Source organism: Mastomys coucha, unplaced genomic scaffold, assembly GCF_008632895.1.
Source record: "Mastomys coucha isolate ucsf_1 unplaced genomic scaffold, UCSF_Mcou_1 pScaffold20, whole genome shotgun sequence".
Taxonomy (NCBI): Eukaryota; Metazoa; Chordata; class Mammalia; order Rodentia; family Muridae; genus Mastomys; species Mastomys coucha.
Genome location: NW_022196903.1, coordinates 21,382,390 through 21,390,066, shown reverse-complemented (window position 1 = coordinate 21,390,066; position 7,677 = coordinate 21,382,390).

Genomic DNA, 7,677 nt, shown 5'->3' with positions numbered 1-7,677 from the left:
TTTACCTGTAAATTTATTTAAGCTATAATCTTGGGCTTCTTATTTCAGAGTTTCTCTAAGCGATGTCATTGCAACAATTCAGATAGACTCTTAATAAACTTTTTAATTTTAACAATAAAAAATAACTTTGTTAAATCGATGTATTTTTTTCAATACTTTAAAAATGTATGAGATTAATGTGTCTTTCTATACTTGTAAAGGTCAGTAAGAAAATCCAATTGATTGCCTATTTATTGACTAATTAATCCATAACTTCAGAACAAAACAAAAGAACTATAATTGTAAGATCATAAGCATTGTAACTAAATAAGGTCTCAAAGTGTATCATTTTAGAGAAGACAAAGCAAAAGTTGGAAATCAGCAACTTACAATGAAATGTGGTATATACCTGGATTAGTGAGTTTAGCACTAGCCAAGCTAATTTCCTTTATTCTTCTTAATCACCATTCTATTGTGCTGATAGGCAATAAATTTCTAATCTCATAGACTGTTATCCACAGCATTAAAAACCTATCGTGTTCCCACTTATTTTTTTATCACTATAGCAGTCATGCAATAACCAAGTGAAGTCAATTTCTATTTAATCTTCCCTGCTGTAAATACAAACCCTTCCTTGACAAGTAACCTCGACTGTGTTATCTTTTCAGACACTATAAAATCCCCATGTGTAACAGCTTGCAGGAATCAGAATAGAAATAGCATATAAAAATTACATATTTATGAGAACTTGTACAATTACAATAAATGTAATGTCTACTACCTAAAAGAGGGAATATAAACATAAAATTCAAGGGAATAGTGTCTAGGAGCCAGTGTATAACAACTACCACAAAAACAATAAGAATTACTATGAAAGAGGACAAAGGGGACATCTCTCGAATTAAGTTTCATTGAACACTATCAAATAAAAATAATCAGTTCTGACTTCAGTTATTTAGAAAGAGACTCACTTAGCATAACCTATGTAAATATTGCATGGAAGTATTTAACAATAACTGCCAAAGAATCTTAGATACTTAAGATTACATAAACTCTACTTTCAGTTAATTTATTAGAATTGCATATTTATATAATTAATAATGTATAATTTCTAATGAGAGTAATGGCCATGCCATAATTGATAATTTTTGAAAAATCTGGCTTTCTTTCACTTTCCTATTTTAATGAGCAAGCTTAATAAATTTTAATGAGTTTTTTGCCTCTCCATAGATCATTTGTTTATATAGAACACAGTAGTACCTCAGAATAGAAGTTAATAAATAAAACATTTGACCTATGAACAAAGTTTGAATTATGTCTCAAATGCATTCAATTGTAATTTCTGCAATGCCCTTTCTAAAGACATTGATAGCAACACTCTAGCTAAACTGTCTAACTCTCAGGGACTTCAAGCCTGGCTTCAGTGTTTTGTTTTGTTTTGTTTTGTTTTGTTTTTTTCCAAAAATCAATCATTCAGTACAAGCTTTCCTAGGAAGAGAATGAAAAAATACTTGCAATAAATTAATTTTCCAAATTAATTTAAAATGTTACAAGATGTATTGAGGTTAAATTATTCATAATATAATCAATGTCAACAGATATATAAAATATGATAGCTAGTAGTCTTTTCCTTATCTACAATATAATTAAACAATTTTTATACTTATAGTAGACATATTTTCTTGGTAACTTCCTGGAGTTAATGAAATTCATATAACCTATAGAAAGATAATATGATATGATAAACAGAAATTCTTACACTTTGTGATATTTTTATTGATTAAACAAAATGGCTTGGAGAAAAAAAGAATAGCCCTTGGATAGACTGAGTTGCTTGGTACAGTTTAATGTGGTAAAATGAGTTCTTTTCATGGAATTAGCAATTTGAATACTTTAATGAATTACAGAGCATTAATTTATCTCTACATAATCTTTACAGATACTATTTCTTTTTAAAGTAAACCCTGTTTTTGCAAGCTAACTCACTAATTTTTATGCTTTATTCATCTTATATTCTCATCCTAGTTCTCCTACCCCCCAATCCCTTCTTCTCTAAGAAGTGAGCAGGGGTTGAGCATCACCTAACCCTGGCACATCAAGTCACTTCAGGACTAGATGCAGCTTCTCTCATTGAGGCCTCTCTAAAGAGGCTTAGCTAGAGGAATGGGATCCACAGACACTCAACAGATTTAGGGTCAGTCACCACTCCAGTTGTTGGGGGACCCACATGAAGACCAAGCTGCACATCTGCTACATATGTGAGGGGACCTAGGTCCAGTCTATGCTTGTCTCTTTTGATGGGTCAGTCTCTGGGTCCCCCCCAAAGTCCAGGTTAATTGATTCTTTTGGTCTTCTAGTGGCATCCCTATCTTCTTCAGTTACCTCAGTTCTTCCCCTGACTCTTCCATAAGACTCCCTGAGGTCCATTTAATGTTTGGCTGTGGATTTCTGCATCTGTTTCCATTGGCTGCTGGGTGGAGGATAGCTATGCTAGACTCCTGTCTGCAAGCATAACAGCATGATTAATGGTTGTAGAGACTAGTTCTTGTTCATGGGATGGGTTTCAAGTTGGGATCAGTCATTGGTCAGCCATTCCTTTAGTGTTTGCTCCATCTTTCTTTCTATACATCTTGTAGGCAGGATAAATTCTGGGTTTTAGTTTTTGTGGCTGGGTTGATGTCTTCATCCCTCCATGGGGAGCCCTGCTTGGCCACAGCATGTCCTTATTTCAGGCCCCATGTCTCCCAGAGCTAGGTATCTCAGCTAGAATCACCTCCCCCATGAGCTGCCTGGGGCCTACCCCAGTGTTCCAGGTCTCTGGCAGAGATGCCTCTCCTCACCCACTGCCTTTCCTTTTCTCTCCCTTGCTGTTCCTATACCTGATCCCTCCACTGCTTACCTAAATTATCAGTTACATAAGTTACATAAAGTGACAGTAGCCTACAAATCTGTGCTAGCACCTATAAATAACCAGTGATAAGTAGCTGCTGCTATGTGTTATGCACAACTTCACCAGTTGAAACCTAAATACACGACAAATATATAATACATAGTACTCACCCCCTCAGGTATCAGGGATTACTGAAAGTGGTACTGCCTACTCCTGAATGCAGTAGATATGTGTCTTCCAAGCTCTTTTGCTTGCTGGACTGGTCTTCTCCATGCTCTTCACCATTTTGCCACATTTTACTTTTGTTTTTAGCATTGATGGTCATCTCTGCTGGAAAGTCACTAACCAGTGAAAATGTCCTTGACAATATTGTTCAGTCTGCTTACATTCAATATATTCTCATTCTGCATTTATCTGTTATGTGTTTCCTTATATTACACCCTTCATAGAGTTAATGGGAAGTTCATTCTGTTCTATTGTAGGAAAACTGCATGAGACAATATGTGTTGGGATCCCTCTGTAGCTTAGCACAGTGGTTCTCGGCTTTCCAAAGCCTGTTCCTCAGATTTCAGTGTCTACAACTATTGTAGTAAATCTCCAACCCAAATATGCACCAGCAATGAAAACACAATTCAATTAATATGAATACATGCTGTGCACCTAGATTGGGTAGATCTACCACTACACTACCATCTTCCCCATCTATGAGACCCCTTATGCCATGTGCTTCTGCTCTGCTTTCCTTCCACCTCTTCCTCTGTCTCCTTTCCTTCCAAAACCTTCAGCTCCACCTTCCCTCCCTTTCCCCGCCCAACCACCACCAGATCTAACCTTTATTTTATAAATTAAGGTGCAAAGAAGGTTTACAGGAAATCACCTGAGTGCTGACTCATTCCTTTTTTCAAAGCCCCTCACAGGAGAACGGAATTAACATCAAATATAATTAGTCCCAGGGTTATCCGAAACACTTCCCCCTTTCTGTCCAATTAAAAGACTATTTTATCTCAGATATAATTGAACACAACTATTACTATTTTGTAATTTATAAAGTACAAGAGACCTAACACCTAGTCCATCATCGTTGCTAATTAAATAAAACCTCTGTCATTTATCCTTACTTAAAAGACTATAGTTCTGCACCTGGCTTTAGATTGAATGCCATCTGAAAACCATCCTCTCAAAGTAAAAAACGCGGGTTGGCTAGCAGACTATGTAGTTTTTCAACCCCATCAGAAATTCAAGAACAACTGATATTAACTGAAAATATATAGGAAGCCTAACACAGCTTCTAAAACTTAGCCAATTAATAGAGACTGCTGGACGGTCTCTTACTTGAATAAGTTGGAGCATCTGTCTTCAGCCTACTGATCAGGGTCAGCTGATAGAGTTAGAGAAACAGGAATATTAAGGACTAGCCTACTCTGTCTCTGCAGAATCAAGCTGTCCTAACCGGTAATTGTGTCCTTTCTTTGGACAGTATCATATCTGTAGATGAAATGAGGCAATTCTTGCCTAGTGGCTGTTTTGTCACAACTGTAGTAACTCAAAGATGCTCAGTTTCTTCCTTGAATCCAAGACAGGGAAAGCTGTAAGAAGCAGACTAATCTCAACAACAAGTGAATAAATAACATTAAACGTCACATTCTGTGGACTTCTGACGTTTTTGAAAACCAACTCTACGTGAAGTAATCTGGACTGTTCTCTGTTACCTGCTCTCAACCATTTCTAACTAAAAAACCTGAAAACACCCTAACAATAAACTCAGAGCCATACGTTTCCTATTCGGCCCTTTCACAGGCTTAAACATCTCAGATCTGTTTATAATAAAAGCAATAGAAGGACTGGGTCTAAGCCTGGCCTTCAAAATTTTTAGTATCAATAGAAAAATTTTATACCAATGAAAACCTCTGATTTTGCATCAAATTATGTACCACTTAAGAAATTATGACTTTAGCTTAGTAACAATTAAAGAGATTTCTACCAAATGAGATTATGGCTATGCACTCAGTTCTAGACATTCCTTCCTGTTCAAATTATGACCATTTCTACATTTCCTAGAAAGACAACCTATAATAACCACCTCCAGCCCCAAAGCCTAGGGAACTGGGACAACAAATCTTCATAAATTCTTCAAGCTAAATATGGGTGTTAAGATATTTTTGAAGGGAAGGGGAAGGGTAGGGAAAATAAGAAGGCCACATCAAAGATTGTATTAGTCTCTGATGTCTGTATCCTGACGGGATCCAGATGAAAAAACCAAGACATCAGGAGTTCATGCAGGTCAGTTCAGCATGTCTGACGAGAAAATTCACCAAGGCTGTATATTGTGTAATTTATAAACCTCAAGACAAAATTTTATCATCATCAAGATAACCTTTTTGTTTAATTCTCTGGAATCTAGTTCTTCAGCGGGTGTCCCTCTATCAAATCTGATCCATATAACCCTGGGAGGTGTAAATACCTTAATCACCTTTTCCAAAAACATAAAGACAAAACCTTTTCCCCAAATTGGCATATCCTTCAGCCAGTAAAGAGGAAAACCTCTGTTACCAGAGGAATAATAAAACAACCACAATACTCAAATATCACACACATTTTAACATGTAGGCCTTTCTAGTTCATCAAGTCAGGATATTAACCCAAAATTCCCATGGAGCCCACATTAGACAGAATATGAGTATCCTGTAAGACTTATTAGAGCAATATATCTTTATACTGTCTTTAAAACAATTAATTCAAACTTCCACCAATATCTGCCTATAGCAAGCAGATAGTTTTTAATTGTTAAGCTCTCTGCCTAGAGCAGCCATCCTGTTATACCATCTATCTGTTGTGCTCTCTACCTGGAGCCATAGACTTCTATTAATTAATACCTGTTCATAGCAGGCGATTTTCACTGCTTTCTCTACTTGGAGTCAGTGACTCCAAGTCTAGTTCCCTATCTAGTTCTGAACTGCAGGAGAGATTTCCCATTTTTAAGTGTCAAAAGGTTATATTTCTTTCTTTACACCAATGAATTACCTGGTCAGGAACTCTATTGTACTTTTGTCTCTCGATTCTCCTCCTCACAGGGAGGAGCTGAGTGTAGAAAGACACACTTTGTCTGTGTCCCTGTTTGGGGGTTGGGGAGGCAAGGTGGGAAGCGAAGAATACAGGGAAGTGAACACAGAAAGGCTCTCTCGGCTGTAGATGCCTCTCTGCTATGTTCTGTAGGCCCCTCAAACCCAGGCAGCTTCGAATCCATAGTGGTACAGCCTATATCACTGCCCAAGCCCCATTCATGGGTTGGGGGCAGTGAATTCTTATCTCAGGTTAGTTGCGTTCAAATCAATACGTTGGGCACCATTTTGTTCCGGTAAATCTCCAACCCAAATATGCCCCAAAAATGAAAACACAACTCAATTAATATGAATACAAGCTGTGTGCTTAGATTGGGCAGATCTACCACTACACTACCATCCTCCCCATCTATGAGACCCCTTATAACCTGCGATTTCTCCAGGCCACGTGCTTCTGCTCTGCTTTCATTCCACCTCCTCCTCTGTCTCCTCTCTCTTTCTCCTTTTCTGCCAAAACCCTCAGCTCCACCTTCCTCCCTTTTCCCCACGCCCCATCACCGGCTCTAGCCTTTATTTTATAAATTAAAGTGGGAAGAAGGTTTATAGGAACTCACCTGAGTGCTGACTCATTCCTTGTTGAAGACCCTCACAGGAAAATGGAATTAACATCAAATATACTTAGCCCCAGGACTATCGGCAACACGCAACCATACAAATATTATTCACTGCTACTTAATAATTGTAATTTATTATGATTATGAATTATAATGTAAATATCTGTGTTTTCTGAGGGTCTTAGTTGACTCCTGTGAAAGGGTATGACCTACAGGTTGAGAATCACCATTTCAGCATATTCCATTACTATGTTTCGTTAAATTATTTTTGTGATCTGACCTTATAATTAAGGGGGTACAATTATACCCCAGCATTCCTACATTATCTATCTTCCTATAAACTTCAGCACTCATACGTCAGTTGTCCCTTATGTGAGTACAGTCCTATCTTTATTGCCTCACATAAGGAATAGTGCTTTGTACTGAATAGTTTTCCTCCCTGGGACTATAGCACTGTGTTTACCACTCTCTGCAACATCTTGTGCCATGGTTTTGATGAAATGGTAATCTTTTTAAATCAATAAATTTATACTCCTTTGTTGTCACTAATCCTTTACTTTGTGTTGGTCTGATATTTCAGCTTTACATCAAATTGTTTTTTTTTTATTTCATCTTGTACCACTTTTGGTGATTATGCATAAGTTAGAGAGGCTATATGGCTCATTTGTAATCCTAGGAAAGCAGAAATTTTACATACTGTTTGACCACATATCACCTGTACTGGAGATCATTAGTCTCTGTAATTTTCTTTCAATGATACAAACAACTTCATCTTTAAAAAGCCAGCCTTACAACACTAAATGTGTTTTTAAGCATTCAGATATATGGTAGACAAGGTCACACTGAGAAAAAGTCAATGAAGTCATTGATCCTTTCCCATTCATTCCTCTACTATTGCATCCCAATCAATAAACCTTTTTCTCCATGTTAACTTGGAAATCTTTACTGAAGACAGTCTTTGCCTTTTGGAATACTTTCAATAAGTGAATACAGATAATTTTAGAATTCTTTCATTTTATTTTTTTATTTTCTTTTAGAGTCTGTAAGTTTGAATAGCATGTGAGATGTTACCAATCTAGACCACATTCTACTGAATTTCAGAACATTGCAACAGAAAGACAGCCATTATGATGGA